At 39.6% G+C, this 21,476-nt stretch overlaps 1 long non-coding RNA gene across 6 annotated transcripts in view; it reads left to right on the top strand.

The window, feature by feature from the left end:
* The window catches only part of LOC108402963 (uncharacterized), a 261,901-nt gene that overhangs the window by 227,991 nt on the left and 12,434 nt on the right, over nt 1-21,476 (top strand). For 4 of the 6 annotated variants that reach the window (XR_012124305.1, XR_012124304.1, XR_012124303.1 and 1 more), the window contains 3 exons: nt 15,813-15,991; nt 17,749-17,898; nt 19,554-20,060. This is a non-coding gene — a long non-coding RNA (uncharacterized lncRNA). Of the gene's footprint in view, nt 1-15,812; nt 15,992-17,748; nt 17,899-19,553; nt 20,061-21,476 lie in introns of those variants that run through there. The other 2 variants (XR_012124306.1, XR_001854574.3) reach the window with 2 other exon arrangements.

The raw sequence follows: 21,476 nt of genomic DNA, 5'->3' as shown, positions 1-21,476 counted from the left end.
CAACGGCCCTGTTGAGATCATGACAGCCCAGCCATCACTGGAAAACTGCTGATTGTTGCGTTTGTGCTCAGGTCCTCTTTCTTCCCAGAGTGGCAGGTCTCCAAGCATCCTGCCTGTGGCCTCCCATTCTGGGTTGGGGACAGAGCCAATGTCAGGGCAGTGATTGTCAGCTTGCTGAGACATGAATTTTGGGTACTGCTGTAGTTATTTTGTTTTAGAGAATTCCAAATAACAAGTGATTTATTTTAAAAGGCCTCATTGATGTAACCTCTATATCGCTGCACTTGCCATCTCCTGGCAAAGAAAGAATTGAGTCCTGCGTAATGTTCTCCCTCAACTCAAATGTGCTGCGTGGCACAACCGCTGAAGTTTGAACAAAGAGAAGAAGCAGGGACTGCTGTGACTCCGTGGAACTGCTGCCCCTCTATGGGGTTCGCACTCTCAGTGCAAGATCCCAGAATTTTCTTCCCTTGCTGCTTAGCATAGGGGGAAGGAAGAAATTCTAACATCCTTTTAAAAAATTTACCCTTTTATTATATTCTACTAGAAAGCTACCAAACAGGACTCCTTATGCCATCATATCATATATTCATCATGAAACTGACTGCTGGTGTTTGATACAAGTCCATAGGGAAATTCACAGGCTGGAGAACAAATCTGTGCAATATATTGTACCCACTGTACTTACATGGGATCTTCGGAAATGAAAAGATGCTATGTGTACTTAGCAATCTTACATAGTTCCTAGTTGTGCCACTCCCTGTTCTAAGCCCTTTATTTAATTCTTTTAACAACCTGATGAGGTAGGTACAAGTGTTACCATCCTCCTCATTGTTCTCAGGTGTGGAACTTGAGGCACAGAAAGCTAAATAACTTGCCTTTGATTAAATAGCTAATAAGTGGGGAAGCTGGGATTCAGTTTCAAACACTCAGGTGCCAGATTTTTGGACTTTTAACCCTGATGCTATATTGTCTCTCTAAATGAAGACAGAGAGACGTGTACCTTCTCTAGGTAAGGCTATTTATGAACAGATTAAATCCTGCAGTTTGTAAACCTGTAAGAATATTGAGACAGCAAGACTTCTGTGCTGTCTCTGTCTTCCCGATGTTAGCCCACTCTCACATTTTTTTCTGGCCATGGGTGTGAGGGAGATGAGGTGTTGTGGATGTTTCTACAAATTCCTAGGCCATGGGTAAGAGCCTAACATCCAGGGCCCTGACCCATAACCCTTAACCTACCCATGTCACATAGGAACCCCTGGGATCCCTGGCCTCTTGTGGATGCAAAGAAGAGAGACTCAAGACCTAAAGGGACTGGATGAGGGGTCATGTTCTATAAGGTATCCCTCTCATGTTGTCTTTGCTTCCCTTTGCTTTCACATGGCTAATATTCAAATTCCTAAGGTAGCTGGTATAGAGAACTTAGCTAAACACTCACCTCTTCTGGGCAGAGGTTGTCCTGCCAGGATACCATAGTGGTAATTGATTGGGTTGCTTTTGTGTCACTTGCCCAAATCTAGTTTAACCAGCAATTGTTCATCCTTACAATTAAAGAAAAAAAGGCAGGGGGTTCAGGGGCTGGGCAGTTCCCAAAGGAGAAGTCCCTGGGTATGGCAAGAGTTACAATCTACATTCCCGAACACCTGCGCTCACACCAGCATATGTGTGCTAGCTGCACCCAGACCCATTTTATACTTTACTACTTGTCTTCTTTGGTTTATGCCTTCTCTTCCCCCACTTCAATGCCCTAAATCCTTCCCATCCTTTAAAACTCGAAGGATATTGTCCAAGAAGTCTTCCATGCTTACCCCAGTTGAACATGATTGCTATCTGATTATGTATTTGCAAGATATTTTCACTTATGTACCGTTTATTTGGTATTCATCATTTGCTGCTTTGCATAGCCTGTTCATGTGTCCATGTCTCATCTTCCCAATATATTATACACTATGTGAGGCTACATAATAGGTAACTTAATAAAGGCCTGTTAATTGAGAGCCACTTCTACCATAACCTCTGGGAACTCGGTGTGATCTTGGTGACCTCTTGTAAATCAATGCCCCCAAAAGCTGCCCAACTCCCCTGGTGTACTAGTGTTACAGAAGTGGGACAAGGACCAACCCAAGAGTATGAACACTATAAATTAACCAAAGGAGGGAGGACCCCAGTGAGTAGGATAGAGGGAAGAGAGGTCAGAGGAGGCTCTGACAAAGAGACACAGTGACCTTGATTACTAATTTTAAAGTAGCAAGATTTCAGACTCTCAGAACCTAACCCATTCCAAGTAAAGTCACTAAAAGACAGTGGGTAGATTATCAGAATTCTTTTCCACTAAGGTTATGCCATCCTACAAAGAAATATAAAAGAGGAGATTCATGAATTAGAATATCAATTTAGATTCTGGGGGAAAGCTAAAGGCCATCTTAGTTTGACCTTTAGCACACAGTCTATTTCAGACTAAATTTTATTATAGAAGCACATTCTATAGTTTGCTTGTAGTGAGAATTAGAATCTAATCAGAGCTGGCAGCAGCTCCTAGCCTTGGCAGAAATAACAACAGGCTGAGAGAGAGCCTGGCTTGGTGAGAATCTGAAAGGAAAATAGGGCAGAGCTCCAGGCAGACCGTGTGCCCGGGGTAACTCAGGGAGGGCCAGGCAGGCACACGGGGATAGCACGGATTAGACAGACGATCGTTAAAAGGTTGATTAACTCACTGCATTGGCAGCAGGAGCTAAAAAATAATGCTGTCTTTGAAGCCTGACAAAAAAACTCAAATGAAGTAGCCAAAATTATCAACTCAAATTAGAGAAAATAGAAGAGAAACAAATGGTTAAAGAAAGTAATTCTTCAAATTGACAGCGTTAGTATTAAAATATTCTGCTCTTCCTTTAAGGATCCTAAAGAAACAATTTTTAGAACAATTTACATATATATATATATATATATATATATATAGTTCAATTCTGTGTTTTATTTTTCAACAGTACATTTGATTTGAAAAGAGGATAGAATTCTTAGAGTCATTGTGCAAAGAGTAAGATATAAAGTATAAAAAGATAAAATGACTTTCTCACAGTCAGGCAATGACTCAGCATGGATGCAAGTTTTGGAATATGCATCTTTTGGCACCAACTCTGGGAAAATGCTTTCAGACTCTAAAATCCTATAAAAACAGAGAGTAATTATCAGTAAAGGTTTATTGCCTTTCACATAGTAAGCACTTTACTTATCATGTGGATTTGACTGTACACAGAGAATTATTATTATATTCTTTCATTTTCTTTTTCTCCCTCTTTACTTATTTTATTAATTATATATACACATTTTTTTCCTCTGGGTAACATATATGCATGATATAAACTTAAAAGTTTCCCCATTTTGATCCCCATATGTAACCACTTTTGTTGTTTTTTTATGTATACCTCTGGAGCCAATTAATGCACTGAGAAGCATGTATATATGGAAATATAACTAAATTTTGCACATTATTCTGCACTTCGGTTTTGTAATTAAACTTGCACCATATGAATGTTTACATAGCTGTCTGCCTTATCCTTCTGAGATGCTGTATTTCATCATGCATCAGTTAAAAACATGTATTTTATAGCCCTCTACAGATATATGCTTAAGTTTTTTTCCATTTTATTTGTTTTGATTCTTGGTATTGCCAGCAATGCTCAATTAGTATCTTTGTTCAAAGACATTTTGTAGGAGTGGGAGTACATCAGTAGAATCATTTCTTAAAATTAGAACTTAACTGGGTAAAACCTTAGGGTACATCTGTATTTTTAATAGATATGGCCCAATTGTTCTCTATAGAACTTCTACCAACTTATATTCACAACAACAAAGGTTGAGAATGTCAGTTTCTACACCTTGTGGACAATGAGCCTACTATGTAAAAAATCCTTATCAATTTAATCCATGAAAAATATTACCTCTATTTTATTTTTCATCTTTCTTATTTTTCATGGGAATGAGCATCTTAAAGTTTTTAAAGTCACTTTTATTTCTTGAACAGCTAACATCAGTTTTAAAGCATCCTTGACTAACATACTTTAATTGTCAATAAAATTAAATTAAAATGTAGTAATGTTTAACACTTAAAATATGTTCATATCATAGTGATTTAAATGGTCACATTGTACTTGACCTCGTAGTTTTCTCTGGGCCTCTCCATTTTCTCTGCTAAGAGTGGAGGGATATGTTTTATGAAGTGTATTATCACCAAGGTGGCTTTTTTCTGCATATCAGTATGTGAATCCTTTGGCAAGCTTATATATTTGTCCCTTCGTTATCTTTCTTTAAATGTCAAAATATTCATGAGTACAGTCTATCTGGGAACATTAAGCAATAAATGAATGCACCGGCATCAATGAGGGAAAATGTCAGGATAAAGCTGAGGGTTATTCTTTCCCTTTTCCTTTGAAAAGGATTACAAAAGATTATTAGGTTTTTCCCTTTGATGAATATATTTTGCAGTTTCTTTATGTGACTTTAATTCACGGTTAAACCTAACTTCTCTATGTCATCTTAAAGATTCTTCTCTAGTAGAGAAGAGATAAACTATCCAAATCTTCTAGGAGGTTCTGAGGTCAGTAAGAAGCCCCATACCAAAGATATAGCTTTTGCCATACTTCATCTTTTAATCCACAAATAAAATCTTCACTATCAATGAAACCGTCCCATGTGAGACCTTCTGGTGAATGATTGCTGCTGTCTTCCATGTCTGCTGAAAAAATGTCCCCTGGTTTGTGAAGGCTGCATTTCTGTAATCTTATTTCCATGAAAAGGCTGGTAGGGAGTGACAGCCTTTATCTGGCAACACTCCACTGTGTCACATGACTCAACAGGGCAGATCAGTGGTGGGCAAAGAAACTGTACTGGTCTCTGTTGTCAATTTTATTGACAGAAAAATGAGTCATTAAAAAAGAGCATCTGAAATTACAGACCTAATTTAGTTCCTGTGTATCAACCAGCAATTCAATAAAGCCCAAGAGCAGTTTTCAGGCACCTGACGTAGCTATGTGTAACTGGTTTAAAAATCTGTTCATTCTAGTCCCAAGAAAAGTCAGCAATCTGCTGATTTCTCTCCCCTTCTCTAAAATGTATTGTCTGAAACCTGAAAAGCATTCAGCCCTCTGCAAGATGGTGTACTTCACGACCTTCTCAACCTCTTTCTGTAGGCACAGTTTTGGAAGAAGGAATCACTTAGAATCACTTGTTCCCTGCTTTAAGGATTTGATTTTATCCTTTGAAATGTTTCATCAAAATCTTTCATCTTTTAACTTTTTATACCACTGCAGGAAAAGGATATTTGCTTATAAAAGTCACTCATTATGCTCTAATTATATCTCTCCATTGCCATCACAGACACCATTGGTGACACTGAGTGTGGAAATAATTAGAAAAAATTGAGCAAGCAGTGAGATTTATTTTTTAAAAAATTGAAATGCCTGTAAATTGTAAATAACTATACCAAATATTTTAGCCTACATACCTTTTTTTTAAGACTGTATCTTAGTAACATTTTGAAATCTAAAGGCTAAAATCAACTTGAAAAAATGAAGAGAATATTCTGTGGTTCTGGAATCCCATTTATACAAATATATTTCTACAAAAGAAGGAGCCACTCAATGTGAAATTATACTGAGTTTATATTCTGATAAAACTTATCAGAGGACAGTACTTTCCTCCATATTAGTGTCCTTACAGATGGAATACAGCAAAGCAGATGGACCAAATTTTATGGTCTGGTGACTGTATACAAATAAAATGCTGGTAGTGTCCTTTGTGCCAATAATAACCATCTAGAAAATATAAAGGGGGAAAGAGACCAGTAAAAATAGCAACAAAAGTAGGAAATCCATAGGAATGACCTTAAAAAGAAGTGTATGCCTCTATGGAGAAAAGTACTAACCCTCACTGAGAGTAACAAAGATGATGTGAATAAATGTCTTCCAAATTGTAAAACAAAATATTGTGCAAAGTCAGTGCTCTCCAGATCGATGTCTGCATTTAATTTGATCCCCTTCAAGCATTTGAATTTTTGAGGAGTTTTCTAAGTTCATTGGAAGTTTTCTAAAGTTCATTTGGAAGGATCAACAGATTAGAGTTGCCATTTTTGAAAGAAAATTGTAAGATGGAACTTGCTTTGCCAAAGATTTGAACATGTTACAAAGCTACAAAGTGTGAAACAGTATATTATAAGGGTCAGGATGGGTACTAAGGTCAATGAAACTGGAAACACCAGAGAAAGATCCAACTAAAGAAGTTTTTAGTATAGAATGAGAATAATGTTGAAAATGAGTGGGGGAAAGAATGAATTATTCAATCACTTGAATGACTGGTGAATTATTTTTTAAAAGGTCGAGTTTTTACTTGCCTTATACCCACCACGCCAATGGGAATGGGTTACAGATGAGCTGGGGTGTGATCCCCTCAGTGACAAGGGTAGTTAATAATTGTCCATGAGCAGCCTCATCTGCCTACCCCAGAGTGCCACGAAAAGAATAATTTTCTGTGTGCACTCTGATGCAAAAGAGAGTAGGGAGCACTTTTTTTTCTACTATATACCAAAACAAACAAAATGAACTTAAAAATTAAATGCAAATAAAAGTATAAAAGAACCATGAGAAAGTGTGAACAAATATCTTGGGTTCAGAAAGGGCTTTTTTTTCTAAACAGAAAATTTGGAAATTATAAAGGAAAACAAAGGAGATGTGATAAGCCAAAATAAAAATTTCTGTACCTCAACAGTAGAAGATTAATAGAATTAAAAGGCAAATTACAAAGATGGGAAAAGATGTTGGATAGTGTTGAACAAATGGACAACAAATCTACAAGGAAAAGAAAGTTTTCTAAATATCTTAAAAAACAAAAGGTGTGAACAGGCAATTCATAGAGGTGATTTTTAAAATGCCTCAGATTTATGAAACAATGTTAAAGATTATTAATAATAAAGAAGTAGTGCAAACTGAAACAGCAGTGAGATTCTCTTTTCATGTATCAAATGGGTGGAAAGAAGAGATTCACAATGCTTAGAGCTGGTTATGGTAGCAGCATTGCCCACTATCAAACTTTGCTGAGGAATAAGTGAATTGAAATAGACTTTTAAAGGACAGTTTGAACACAGATTTCCTAGGCCTTTAAAATGGCCATACACTTTGACCTACTGGTTTTAGGGAGCTTTCCTAAGTAAATAATTAAGATGGAATCAAAGTTAAATATATTCCACCAGCATAATTTACAAAAGGGACAGTTTAAAGAAATGTAAATGTTCTTTAAGTAACGAGTTATGCAAATTCTGTTACATATTTAGTCATTGAAAGGGTTACGGAAAATGCCTACTGATAAAAGAGGATATTCACAATATAGTACCAAGTACTAAAATACAGGATATAAGACTATGATGCTATTTTTGTAAAACAGTATATAAACAAATGAAAAAAATAGTTAACAGCGAAATGGAAATTATTATTATGCATCAGTGCTGGATTACAGGTAACTATTGCATTTTCTTAAGTTATCTGCATTGGACACATATTCCTTTGCAACTATTTTTAAAAGACAGATGCTATTAAAATACAAAAAAAAAGGAAAAGTTTACTCATTTCTACTACAATTATATAAGCATGATTTAAGGGATGATTCAAGCTTCAGCCACATATCAAGACTACCATCATCAGGAGAATCAGTCTTCTGATTATTGATTTGCTGTAATCACAGAGGATTGGCATATTTTAGAAGACATGACGATGAGACAGGATGGAAATATACAGTTGGGCTTGTTCACTAGCCAAGATGCTTTCATTGTACCTCTGCTGTACATCCCACTAAGATGGCACCACTGAAATAAGAAGTGCCTTGTGCACAGCAAATAAATAATTAGTGATTTGTTTTGAAAATTCCTACGCTTATATTGCAGAAACCTGGCATCACTGGTTCTAAAAAGCAATAGTAATAATATTTTAAAAATACCATTTAAATTTAAACTACCTGAAAGTTTGTGTTTACTTAATGCTACATTTTGATCCCATATATTAGTTAAGAAATGGAATTAACTTTCAGGACTATGTAATGAAAGGGGAATCCTTAATCAAACCTACTTGGGCGGCACTCTTTGAAGTGGAGTGTGGCTTTATATATTTAGAAGTTTGGGGAATTCAAAATATGTAATCTTAATGAGATTTACTAATTTTTATCAGTTGTCAAATATTGAAATCTAACATTTGCAGGGACACAATTACACTGACATGTTATTTGAAGTTTTCAAAAGCAGAGGTAAATAATGGTTTAATGAAGAGAGATGGGGGGATAGAGAAAGAGGGAGAAGAGAGAGGGCTATGAGTGTCTTAAATATTTAGGAATATTTAAATATTCCTTACAACTAAAGGTGTTATGTTGAATAAAACTGACCAAGAATGATGCACAATTTGTGGTATCTTTGCTAGTTCCAAGAAAAGCCTGGCGACTTGCAGGACCCTCAGATAGTACACTCACTCTCCCAGTGAGTCTGTGGCTGAACTTGAACCTAGCATGAGCATGTACAAGGCTCTCCTGACAAAAGTCCAAGAGGTACCTTAATGGACAATATGTAGTGTTCTATAGCATGAGTCTCTAGATTTTCAAACTAACTTCAATTTGGCCATAATATGTTTCTACACTTATCACTGCCTTGGTAATGAGTACCAATAAAATATGACCTGAATGGATTAAAGCAAGAGAAAAATCTGAATAACACTCTTTTAATAGTTCTTCTCTTGTAAAACACTTGGCTGACTCCTGCGAAGGTCCTAAATTTAACTGTACAGTACAGTATGAGGTCATTGGCTTTCAGTATTTCAGGAGGTTTCTATGCTGCAATCAGGTCAATATTATGTGCCTTGCCTGTGTTATTAGAAGAAAGAGGTATCTGCTTAGGAACAGAAGTGAGACTGGCTTAAACAGGAAAATACCCAGTGCTGCCAATGTCTATAAAATGCATGAAATGCACAAAAATCTTCATCTTTTATGAATAAGTAACAGATAAAGTTGTCAGGTAATGGTAAAAAAAAATCAATTGTAATATAAATGATGCTATGGAGTTGTTTGCGGAATAGACACTACATTCAACTTTTAGCTTGTTAGGACAAAGTTAGGTGATAGAACAGGATGGGAGCTGTTTTTTGTGGTGTGATGATTTAAAGGTCCCTCAGTCACACGGGTTCTTTTGTGGAAGATTGAACATCTAGTTACGCTTTCTGTACCATGTGTGTGGCCTTTATTGATAAGAATTCCCAGTCTGTATGTCATTTTAACAAAAAGTGCACCACGTTTGGGAAGAAGGTACCTGCTCCCGGTAACATCAGACCCTAGGGGCCCTTCCTCCACTGCAGCCTTCTCTACCTCTCTACTGTCCTGCACGTGGCTTGACTCACCTATTAGCGTCCCTTGTTGAGCAAGGGAGAGAGACAGAGAGAGAAAGATAGGGAGGGAGAGAGAGAGAAGGTAACTAAATTCAAGGCTAACTGAACAAAGGTTGAACAGTGACCACGGGAGGTCCTATCCATTTTCAAGTCCAGAATATCTTGTAGACCAAAGGTTAAGGGTACCAAAATAGGGACACAATCTTGTTTTGAAATTCCTCAAATGTGAATGACCAGATAGAGTTCTAGTCATGGCCACATTGTCTATTCTGCCACGTTAGCTGTGTCACTCTTATCTGTCATCTCTTTATCACAGACTCCTCATTAGTAAAATTGAGGTAATAATGATACCTACAACACAGACATTGTGAAGCTTAAATGAGGTAATGCATCTGATGATGTGGCATCTGATAAAAATTCAATAAATGTCACTTATCAGTATTATGATTTCAGAGGAATCAAACAATATTTTTCTAATCACTACACATATTCTTGCTATTCTATGCGTAGAATGCTTTTATTCAGAAAACAAAAAGAAAGCCTTCAAGAAGTGCTTTTATTTCCCCAGGGGCTATTAAAATGTCTAATCCTATCATAAAGACTTTTGCTTTCAGCCCAACAGACATGCTCAGAAATGGAATGGACTCTGGGGCAGATGGGGCGATGGGTTTAATGGCATCGGTACATGATGCCTCGTACTTTAAGCAAGTCTGAAAACACTCTCTGCCTGCCTATACCCAATGGCAAGCCGAGTCAAGTGAGCTGCACAGCCAGGAAACAATTACTGGGCTCTTGGGTCTATTTTCATGAATTCTTTATCCATTATGTAGTCGGTATTTATTGAGTTCTATATGTAAAGTATTGTTGGCTAGGTGCTTAGGGACTGTATAAAATGTGGAAGACACAGTCAGGTGACCCCCAGAAACATATACAGAGTAGCAAAATTTACATGCAAACACAACCACAAGAAAAGTAGGCGTGGAAACTACTATTAGAGTTATGTATACATGGGAACTCAGAACATTCATTTGTTTTCAACAACCGTGTTTGGATTTTGCTGGATAATGAGGCACTGAAGAAAAAGGCATACAAGGAGGAACAAATGGCATAAACAAAGGTGCTAAGATTCTAAAAATGATTACTGTAATAATAAAAATAGCCTATATTCATTTTATGCTATGTGCTAGGTGGTACACTCATGCACACACATGTATACACACACACACATACACCCATGGATGCTAGAGACTGTGTCTTAAGGAAGGCAAGGGATCAAGCTGCAATGATAAACTGGGATAAGAATGGGATTTCTAACTCTTCAGTGATGTCAAACTTGTCTAACAGGAATAAGGGGTTTTCTGTTCTGGGGTGACCTTATGTCTATGCTGTCTGGTGGCAGGTGATCAAGAAAAGGTAGGTCTGGTATGGTCTGGTCAGCCTTTGAGCTTGAGCACCTTACAGCAATCCTGTGAGATAGGGTGTGAAGGTATTGTTATGTTCACTTTGTGGCTGGTAAGAATAAAGTACAGGAGACTTAAGTGACTAAACCAGGACAACTTAGAGAAACGATCTCAGAGCTGGAATTAATATCCCAATCTTACTTGGCTGACTTCCATTCTCAAATCCACGGTGTTGCCCTGTGACTCTGAAATCCCTCGTGGTGGTGGTTTTAGAGTGGGAGGCAAAACCTTTATCTCCAGAGATCACTGTAAGGTCACAGTAACTGGCATCAAGCCCGGCGTGCTTGGCTGCTTGAAGTGCATGTAAGTTGCAGACATGCTAATGCCTATGATTGTACTAATATTTATTTGCAAGGAGTTATTGGGGTGGCAAAACGAATTGGGAGAATCCAAGAACCTGAGCATTCAGAATTCATGAGTCATGAAATTTCAGAAGTAGGAGAAGCCTTGAGATCATCTGACTTCTTTATCTTACCAATGAGGAAACAAAGCCTCAGAAAGATCAGGTGAATTGCCAGGGTCATAAGGAGAGTAGAATTGGGGAAGGCTAGGTCTCTTTCTTCTTAATCTACTTGTGTTAGTCAGTGTTCTCCAGAGAAACAACCAGTAGGATATATATATAAAATAAAGATATATTTTAATATGTAAAATCATATACACAAAGATTTACATGTACATGGAGATTTATTTATTATGAGGAATTGGCTCACATGATTATGCAACCTGAGAAGTGCCATGATCTGCCATCTGCAATCTGGAGACCTAGAGAAGCCAGAGGTAAAAGTCAGAGGTATTATTCTACACCTGAGTCCAAAGGCCTGAGAACCAGGGAAGCCAATGGTACAAATCCTAGTCCAAGGGCCAGAAAAGGTGGGATGAGGTGTCCCCACTCAAGCAATGACACAGGACCTAAAGGGCATATTCTTCTCTCCTATGCCTTTTGTTCTATTCAGGCCCTCAGCAGGTTGGGTGATGCCCACTTGCACTGGGAGGGCAATCTATTTTACCAAGTCCACCAATTCAAATGCTCATTTCATCCATCACAGACACACCCAGAACTAATGTTTAATCGGTACCCATCAAGATGACACATAAAATTAACATCACATCACTTCAGATGGGGAATGAAGACCTGGGTTCTTAAAAAGAAAAGCATTAAAAATGGCAATAGATAAGATGAGAAAAGAGTGGATGATGGGTCAAGGAACAAAAAAAGTGTGAGCTGAGCATGGCCCTATGTGTCCAGGGGGGGAGTTGGCCTCAGATTTTACAGACTGAGGATTGAACTTTTTTCCCAAATCCTGGAACATTTGCCAGACCTGGGACACAAGTGTGAAATTATAAAGTATCCTGCTTCCATTCTGAAACACTGTCTTCAATTTTACTATGTTGAATTTTACCAGGTCTTCTCCAGAAGTGGAACTAGAAAAAGGTAAATCATCTTGAATATGTCCAAATTTTCAACTCAGATTGATTGAGAAATTACTAAGTCTTACTAGATTTAAATGGAGTTGGTTGGATTAAGTTTTCTGCATAAGATCACTTGGAGGTTCAGAGTCTTATATTAAAATTTGGGTTTAGAAAATAAAGTGATGGTTCCGTAACACCTGAGAATATCATGGTAGAAGTTCGTATTTGTAAGACTTTGAAGGAAAAAATCCTGAGGCTTTAAAAAACTTTTAAAACTTATCTTTTAAACAGACAAGTATGAAAATTCCTAAACCTATTTCTACAGAGAAATACAGTGATTTGCACAAGGTCACAAAAAACATAACAGGGACTAGAGCAAAGACACAAGCCAGTGATATTTCTACCCTTCACCTTCAGAGTGTGTGTAAAGTAAAGGGATGCCAGGCATTCCTAGACATCATGTAGGGTAGACTCCTTTTATAAGCACACTGTCTTCTTCTGTGTTGAGGTAACTTGGGGCAGATATTCTTGGTTCTGCCTAGGGTGACCTGAGGCCCTCTTGGTTCTGCCTATGCATATATAATGCCCCAGGGGGAAGAAAAGACCAGAGCCTCCAACTGCTCTGTGAAGGCTGCCCTCTCTGAGTCTTCAAGACAAGGTGCATCCGTTTGCATTAGAATCCCTGGGGCTTCAGGGACGTAAGGGGCTGAGGACTGAACTTTAATATTTGAAGCTGGAATAACTTGTATCCTGGATGACAAAAGATCTGTCAGGGAGAAAGGACAGCAAGCTCCCTAAGGAGAAACTCATGACAAGGGAGGGGATAAATCACACCACTTTGGTACAACAAAAAGCCATTGAGTGTTAGGCAGAGAGAACTGGCTCAGATTATGCACAGCAGTCTCTGGCAGTAGAGCCTGGTGTCAGCATCGCTAGTGCAGTGACCAGACTTTCTAGTTTTCTCTCTCCAACCCACCACCTGTCATTTGTGTAATACGACCACTTTGGAATGAGTAAGCCCACAGCATTCTTGGATAAGTTGGTAAGAAGGAAAATGAATAAAGTGATGCTGGGCATTTTTCTAAGAAAACACCATTTGGTCTCAAAAATGAATTGAGGGGATGCATAACATAAAAAGTGATGTGATCATATTTAACCACAAGCTGAAAAAGTCACTTATCCTGGCTACACATAAATATTATCAGCTCAACTAATCTGTCGATGTTTTCTGTGTTGAGATTCCCTAATTCAATATTTTCAGGTGCTTATAGGCTTTCCATGTGTTGGCGCTGCTGTGCTGAAATAGAAGACATGGGAAGAATACCCTGGAAAAAGAGAAAGAAGCAGCTTTGTGGATCTCCAGGGAGTAGCCCCTACTAGGCAATTCATTAACTAATGAGCATCCAGTTTGAATGAAAATATAATGTGCTTAATTATTTAACTTAATTGGTCTTCACCCATTATGCTTAGCCTTTTTCTCCATTTTACTGACAAGAGAATGCCACTTAATGTGCATTTAAGTAAGCAAAATTATTTTTTATACATTTATTCCCCTTACCTTTTGAAGGAGTAGCTTCCTTTGACCCCATTTGGTACATTAATAGCACACATTTAAGGTTCACTACAAAACAAATAGCACCTAGGAATGATTAAAAGGTGGTTATAGAAATAAAATGTATTAGGATACTTCTGATCTTGAAATAGCCTGCCAATGATTGGCATTACATACATACCTATTCAATCATTTCCACTATTAATTTTGCTTCTAGCTCTCTTTGGGGCTTTAAATGATCACTTGTTATGTATCAATTACCTTCTTCAGTAAAAAGTAACAAATAATATTTTACACAAACAAACAAACAAAATACTCTAACCCCTTTCTATAGATTATGGTACATTTTAGAGGCAACTGCTCTTCAAGCAGAAATGACAAAAAGGACCCATCTGTGACATGAGTAGCTCTGTGGGGGAAATGGGCCCCTTTGTGACCCAGGAGGGAGCAGGCATCTTTATGACAGTGCTTCCTTGCTCTGGGGGTGTTGCAGGCAGTGTCATGTTTCTGATATGGAGAAAATGGAACTTCCAATGGCCAGGATCCTCACCTGACCCTAAACTACTTGATGAGGTAACTAGCATATTGCTAGGCTGATGCTTCCACACCCATAGGCAATGAGCTATTACTGACTGAGTCACTATTCAAAGAGCTCCACCCAGTGCTCTGGGCGGAGGCAGAGACAGAGGATTATGGACCGGCAGACTGCTGGATGCAGACGTGATTCTAACAGTCCACCTACCACCGTGAGAATAAAGCAGGGTATAAAACCTTCTACCCCAAGAATGTTCCATTGTCATTTCTCAGTCTCACTGAATCCATAGTGAACTTGCCTGGGGCTGAAACCCTCAGGCAAGACAAATGTCCAGACCAGAATAGTCATGAAACTCAAACCAGAGATTTTCTGTACTCTCCATGACCTGTCCTATGTCACTTAGTTTGACACATAAATTTACATTCAGAAGTTTTAGGGACCAATGCTACCACTCCTTTTAGGGCCTGATGACCGGTGTAACCCAAGTAGATGCCAAACCCTGCTGTGTGGGAAAGTGCAGGGTTTGGGGTGAGAAGCAAGCCCCAGGTTTCCCTTTCATAACTTTGTGACCTCTTTCCCATATATTCACTGTGCCTTGTGCCAAGCTTGGACCTCAGAAGGTCAGCTTCATCCTCCAGTCAACCTAAGGACTGTATTGCTGGATAATGCAGCCAGGAAAAACACAACCAGTTCTCATACAGTTTGCTTACCTGCACTCGGATGATACCATTCAAGTGGAAATCAGAAGCTCACCCACTTGTCCCAGGAGCAGAACTTCTGCACCTGTCTGAGGGGCTCCCACACGTGTTTGCTGGGAAGAGCTACTTGGAGCATAATCAGGTTCTTAAGTTCCTTTCCACACATACATTCACTCTAATGGAGGAGAGGCCAAGTGCTCTGGAGGGGTGTCCAGCCCAGCACAGAGTCATGGTCACAGTCCCTAGATCTCTGTCAGTCTTTCCATCCCCAAGTGAATGTGGGATAATGTGTGGTACTCTTCATAGGCAAAGCGGATCATGGACATTATTTTGTGAAAGGTCCCTGGGAGTTTTGCCAAGCTCATTTTTGGTTCATTATACTATCTATTATTCATACACTATTATATAAGGATCACTTGGTCTGATTTTGATCAATTCTGAATTTTAAAATTTGATCACCTGAATATTGGCAGAAAGATTCTTTCTAATGAACACAGGGTCTTCTTAACTTAGTTTGTCTCTAGCCTCACCTTTCAGAAGGTAGATAAAAGTAAAAAAAAAATACTACTGTGGACCGAAGTCTGAGTGACTGGGGAGAAATGAGAGGTGAAGTGAAATGGCACAGACTGTTGGGAGAAAGCAACAAGGGACAGATCAGAAAGGCTACTGTGCTGGCCTTCCAAAGGTCTGTATGGGAGCCCATCCTACCCCTGGTGATCCTACAAGCTTTTTTCTCTCTCTGGTTGTCAGTGACATGAGGCTCAGCTCCAGTGCTACATGGAATATTTCTGATCTAATTCTAATAGCCCCTACATTTCAAGAGATGGATATAAACACCAGATGGATATTAGAAGAAAATTGGATTACTCTGCCGTGAGAGAGATATGGAAAGGCCTTTTTCCAACCATGCACTAGACAGAATTGTAACAGTAAGTTGTGTTTGAAATAGAATGGTTCATAGATCAGAGGTGACCCTGTCTTCTGTAAAGTGTGAAATTGTTCCTTCTGTTTGGCAGAAGGAGGATTTAAAAAAAAATATGAATAGTTTGCTGTTTATTATGTTATGATCAGCCTCAATTCACAAATATCTACCTATATCTGTATCTATAAATATAGCAGTAAGATTATTTAAAGGGCTGCATATTTAATGTTTTCATGGTTAGTCCAGAGCAAATCTTGTTTGTTACTGCAGATAAATTATCCCCAGCTCTAGAGGTCTACAGGGCTGGCTTTAAATATAGGCACCTGCTAGATTTCCAACATGATAGATGGAAGTGTTCTGCATCCATTACTCAATTATATATCCCAGGCCATACATTAGTGCACCCTTGACCTTGTCTCTCAGCTCACTCTTCCACCTTCCTTAATCATTTCGGCACCTAAGTCACAAGTCTGCTTCTTGTTCCACCTCTGCCAACATCCTTAGTGACCCACGTAAGTTTATGACTATTCTGGCAAATTACCATTTAGCACGTAATGGCTTGCATTGAAGTTTTTATAAATACATTTTTATCCCTCTGCACATTCATTTTTACCATAAAATAAACTTTGCACTTCCCATACAGAGATCATAATGGTGCACAAATGTGAACTTAATCGGTATCTGCTGTGACCCAGTGCATGGGGGGGGACAGCTCTGTCTCCATTTCACCCTCTCTCCCCCATCACCTCATTCCTCCCTAGGGTCTAGCTTCTGTCAGGGCTATGATAGTAGAAAAGGGCTAAAATGGAATAGGGCTAAGATGTACTTTTATTTCAGGAAAACTCATGAGAAAACCAGCAAGAAGCTCTTCCCAGGGCAAACTGCTTATCCATTTGTCTCTCCTCCACCACTACAAGGGACCTGCCCTTCTTGCAGGCAGCCAGGCTTTCAAAGGACTCTGTCCAGCAGGAGATCAAACACCTAGTAACTCAACCCAGAAGCAGAGGCAAGTGGAGGAAGCAGTGATGGTTATTTATTTATTTATGATTGGCAGGTGGTCATCAGAAGGACTCAAAAGGGTCTGTAAGAAAGGATATTCAGGACAAGGAATCACGGTGCTCGTTGTCCAACAGCAGGGCTCCCTGAGGCCCAGTGACCTCAGCAGAGCCGCAGGGAAGGCTGGCATAGGTAGGAGCAGTTACTTTCAAATTATTACTATCTTGTGTATTATTAGACATTATTAAAGGACTTCTAAGATTCACATAAGCATTTAGCCAGCTAATACTTAAGTCTTTATGTCCCAAAACAAATGATGAGTGTTTGGATTATGAATAGCATAATCTCAAGGCTAAGGTAGAGTGCAATTTTGGGTGGAGAAGAACAGAAAAAAAGAAAAGATGTTTCCAGAAGGTGCCAAAGCAGAGTTCTGGGCCAATTTGTTGAAAGCCAATTTACTAAAATAAACTTCACGAATGATCAGTTTTCAGACTCACTGAGGGTTTTGTTTGTGTTTTAGTTTAGTTCCTGCCTCTGCCCCTGGCCTGCTCTGAACCTGGCCCTGCCTCTCTAACAAAACAGCCTGGACAAACCTCTGAGACGGGATAGGAGTAAGCACAGGGCAAGATAAAACTAAAACCTTCAAACATCCTTCATATCCTGCAAATTGGGCATTTGGCAAATTGTTTTTCAGTGAATGGGTGGTTCTGTAAATTGATTTGCCTCCCCAAAGCAGAGATATCTCCTAATTGTCTCTCTCTTTCCTAGCACAGGCTCCTGTCTCTGTCACACACAGTTAAAATAAGGAGAGATGACATCTGCGAAGATGCATAGCCAGCTCTGCACAGCGGCACATCACAGAAGTCAAGTTGTGTGCACACCTGTGTGCACAGACCAGTTATGGAGTTGAGTTGCAAGGTATAGAAAGACTTTGCAAAGGTCATGTCTTCCCCCCATGCTATAGTCTTGCCTTATGTCAGGCTACCGTAGGAGCAAAAATCACCAGAATTCTTGTGATTTATACCCAGTGGTATAAAAGGAGCTACACTGGTGATGGCTCATAATTGTTGGTGAAAATGCAAATTGGCACCATGTTTCTGGAAAGGCATTTGCAAGTACATACTGAGTATCTTAAAATACCCACTGATCTTCAATTTCTCCTCTAGGATTTTTTCCTGAGGAAATACAAATGTTTTCAAAGATTATTATCCAGTGATGTCTACCATTGCAAAAAAAAAAAGGAAAGAGCTTTAATGTTTAGTCTTTCTGACCATGGTGGGTCCTTTAGTTATTAAATTTGAGCAATCAGATTATAGAATTATTCTCATCTAGGTCCCCATGCACAGTCCCTCATTTTCTTGGCTGTGAATCTTTCCCACGACAGGTCCTGAGTCTCCATCAAAGCATCAGTCTATGCAGGGTCATTGTTTCATCAAGTCTCAGAAGGGTTCAATGCCAGTGTCTCCCACTGCATGTCCCTTGTTTCTTTGACTGCTACATACTCTTATCTTTTTTTTTTTTGCTTACATCAAAATCTAAGCCTGTTGGAAAATCTTTAAATAAAATCTGAGAAATTCAAAAGCAAATGGTAAAGGAATACAAATAAAGACAATGAAATACTATTTGTAAGCTATAAAAGTTTTATACCCAACGGTATAAAAGGAGCTACACTGGCGATGGCTCATAATTGTTGGCGAAAATGCAAATTGGCACCATGTTTCTGGAAAGGCATTTGCAAGTACATTCTGAGTATCTTAAAATACCCACTGATCTTCAATTTCTCCTCTAGGATTTTTTTCTGAGGAAATGTAAATGTTTTCAAAGATTATTATCCCAGTGATGTCTACCATTGCAAAAAAAAAAGAAAGGAAAGAGCTTTAATGTCCATCAGTAGGGGGTTAACTGAATATATCATGTTACATTTATATGACATTTGATAAGGAACTCTGCAGGTATTAACAATTATCACAATATATTAAATGAGGAAAACAATAGGTCTTTAACCAGTATGTATAATTCTATCATACTTTGTAACTTAGCATTTATGTTGTTAGGAAAAAAGGCCATCAGTTCATACATTACATTAAAAACCCATAATAATCTCTAGGTTAAGGGATTATGAGTGAATTTTATCCTCTTTTTTTCCCCAGTTTTATTGTCCAAAATTTCTACAGTTAACATGTCTTCAGGGAAGTAAGCTCGGTTTTGACCTCCTTCTTAATTTTATTTTAAAAATAACTTCACGATTTTCCTTATGACACGAGCAAGGAAAGGGATAAAAAAAAAAAACCAGTCCTATTTCCAACCAGAAAGAACCCCTAAACACTTTTTCTCTCCCTTTTAAGCAGTTTCCTTCTCTAGGATACGAAATCATACAGTGGAGGGAAACTGAAAACAAAAAACACCCAGACACAAACCTTAAACGGTAAAACGGCAGCAAGATGCAGCGGGTTTCAAAAGAAGGAAATCAAACGCTATTCAGTTTCCTGATCATTCTCTAAGCTCAAGCTCTGTCTGATCAAGTCCAGTGAATCTGGGAGGGACTGATTACCTGCTTCTCTCCCCTTTAACAGCTAACTGGAGGAACGCAGCTGCAAGGTCTGAGGCAAGGCGCTGGGAGGACCCCTTGCTGCAGGATGGGGGAATGGAAAATGCAGAGCAGGAACAGACAGGCTAAGCACTCAAGCATCTAGCTCGGTAAAGGCGCACAGGGGCTGCTCAGCAAAGGGTAACTACAATAACTATTATTTAGTCCAAAAAAAAAAAATTCAGCCCCTTTTGGAAAACAGTGGCACTGAGCTGGTGTCACCCGGTTCAGAGGCGGCTGACTTCGATATGCTGCAGCAAGTCTACAGAACTACTGAGCCGCTTTCACGGGGAGGGAGGAGAGTCCTGAGGGCCCGCGCCGCCCTCCGGGAAAGGAGCCGCTGGAGCGGCAGAAGCGCCTCCCTCCGCCCACCCGGACCTGCGTCACCGGCAGCTGCTGGGCGGCCGCCAGCGGAGCATGCGCCCTCGGAGTTGCGTAACCCACCCGGGCAGCTCGGGCCCGCGCGCTTGTCGTAGGCTCCCCCTGCTGGAAAAACGGGAAAGTGGCGCTTCCGCGGACACCTGCTGTTTGCCTCAGCTTTCTCCCCTTTTGTGTAGTGTTTTTCCCATTGTGCTCAGTGTGTAAATTCTTGCTCTCGCCTAGCATAAAAACACCAGAGGTATTCAGTCTTGCCTCTATATCGGATCTTTCAAAGTTTTATGACTCCCGAACTTCGGGGAGCTGTAGAAGCAACAATTGCCCATACCACTGTGCACTGTCACTAGAGAAAGGTGTGTCATCACCGTTCAGCTGAGGAACAGTGAATGATTGTGTCACCTTCTCTTTGCTCAGCTTGTGACAGATGTGACACATCTCCCACCTGAGCTGTGGCTAAAGCGTGGCCAAGCTGAGCAGAGACTGAGGAGCCGGCAGTGTTGTGTAGACAAAGGACAGGGTCCCCAGAGTAATCCCCGAATCTTTTAGGGAATTCTTGCCATTTAATTTTAGTCCAAGTGATTTATGCTTTGGTCTTGTCATGGTTCTCAGTTCTAGCTGCACATTAGAATCACCCAGGAGCTTTTAAAAATTGCTGATGTGCAGGCTCTGCCCCAGAAAAATCAAACCACAGTCCCTGGGGAGTACAGCCAGAGCATCTGTATTTTTTTTAGATTCTCAGATGACTGTAAAGACCAGCCAACGCTTACAACCACTGCCTTAGTCTTTATCTTCCAAGCTGTCGGTCATCAGCTCCTACAAAATAGAAAATCAGCAATGTTTGATGAATGAATGGATGAATTAATGAATGAAGTCTGAAAAGGGCAAAAACAGATGGGTACTCCTTTATGGCAAATATGCTAAAATATTGTGATTACTGAATTAACGAGCAACTATACATAGCCCACACCATAAAGTCAGTCCCCAAACTAGGGGTGGAAAGCTCTGAGGACAGACTGCAGGAGACGGGGGAGGTGACCAATGCTGACTGGAAAAGTCCCTAAAGCAACCTGGGTTTATTGTTGGTACTGGTCTAATAAAATCTCCCCTTCATCCTTGGAGAGTAAGGAAGAGGAGCATAGCAGGACAGGAAGGAGTTGGGAAGAAGGGAAGAATTTGGTATCTCCTGATTAGGAAGAGGGAATGGCAGTGTGGCCTGGGTTTGAGGGAGTCAGTATGGATCTTGATGCAGAGGACCACGGTGCCATGTGTTTAGGGGAGGCAGGATAGAGACCCATTAAAGAGTCTTAGAGACAAGAGTATATTTTCAGAGAGTCTAGACAAGTACAGGCTCTTGTCCAAACTAGAAGATGAACTCCTTGAGATCAGGAATAGTGTCTTCCTTAAGCCCTTTCCCCACGTATGTGGGGGGTGGACTGCCTTCTCAAGTCAGTGCAAGCAGTGGGGCAACTGACAGGAAAGTTAATGACAGAATTGAAGTTCAATGGGATTGCAAGTGATTAAAATCCAAGAA

The sequence above is a fragment of the Manis javanica genome, chromosome 13, assembly GCF_040802235.1.
Source record: "Manis javanica isolate MJ-LG chromosome 13, MJ_LKY, whole genome shotgun sequence".
NCBI classification, from domain to species: Eukaryota; Metazoa; Chordata; class Mammalia; order Pholidota; family Manidae; genus Manis; species Manis javanica.
This window is presented reverse-complemented; position numbering and strand designations above follow the sequence as displayed.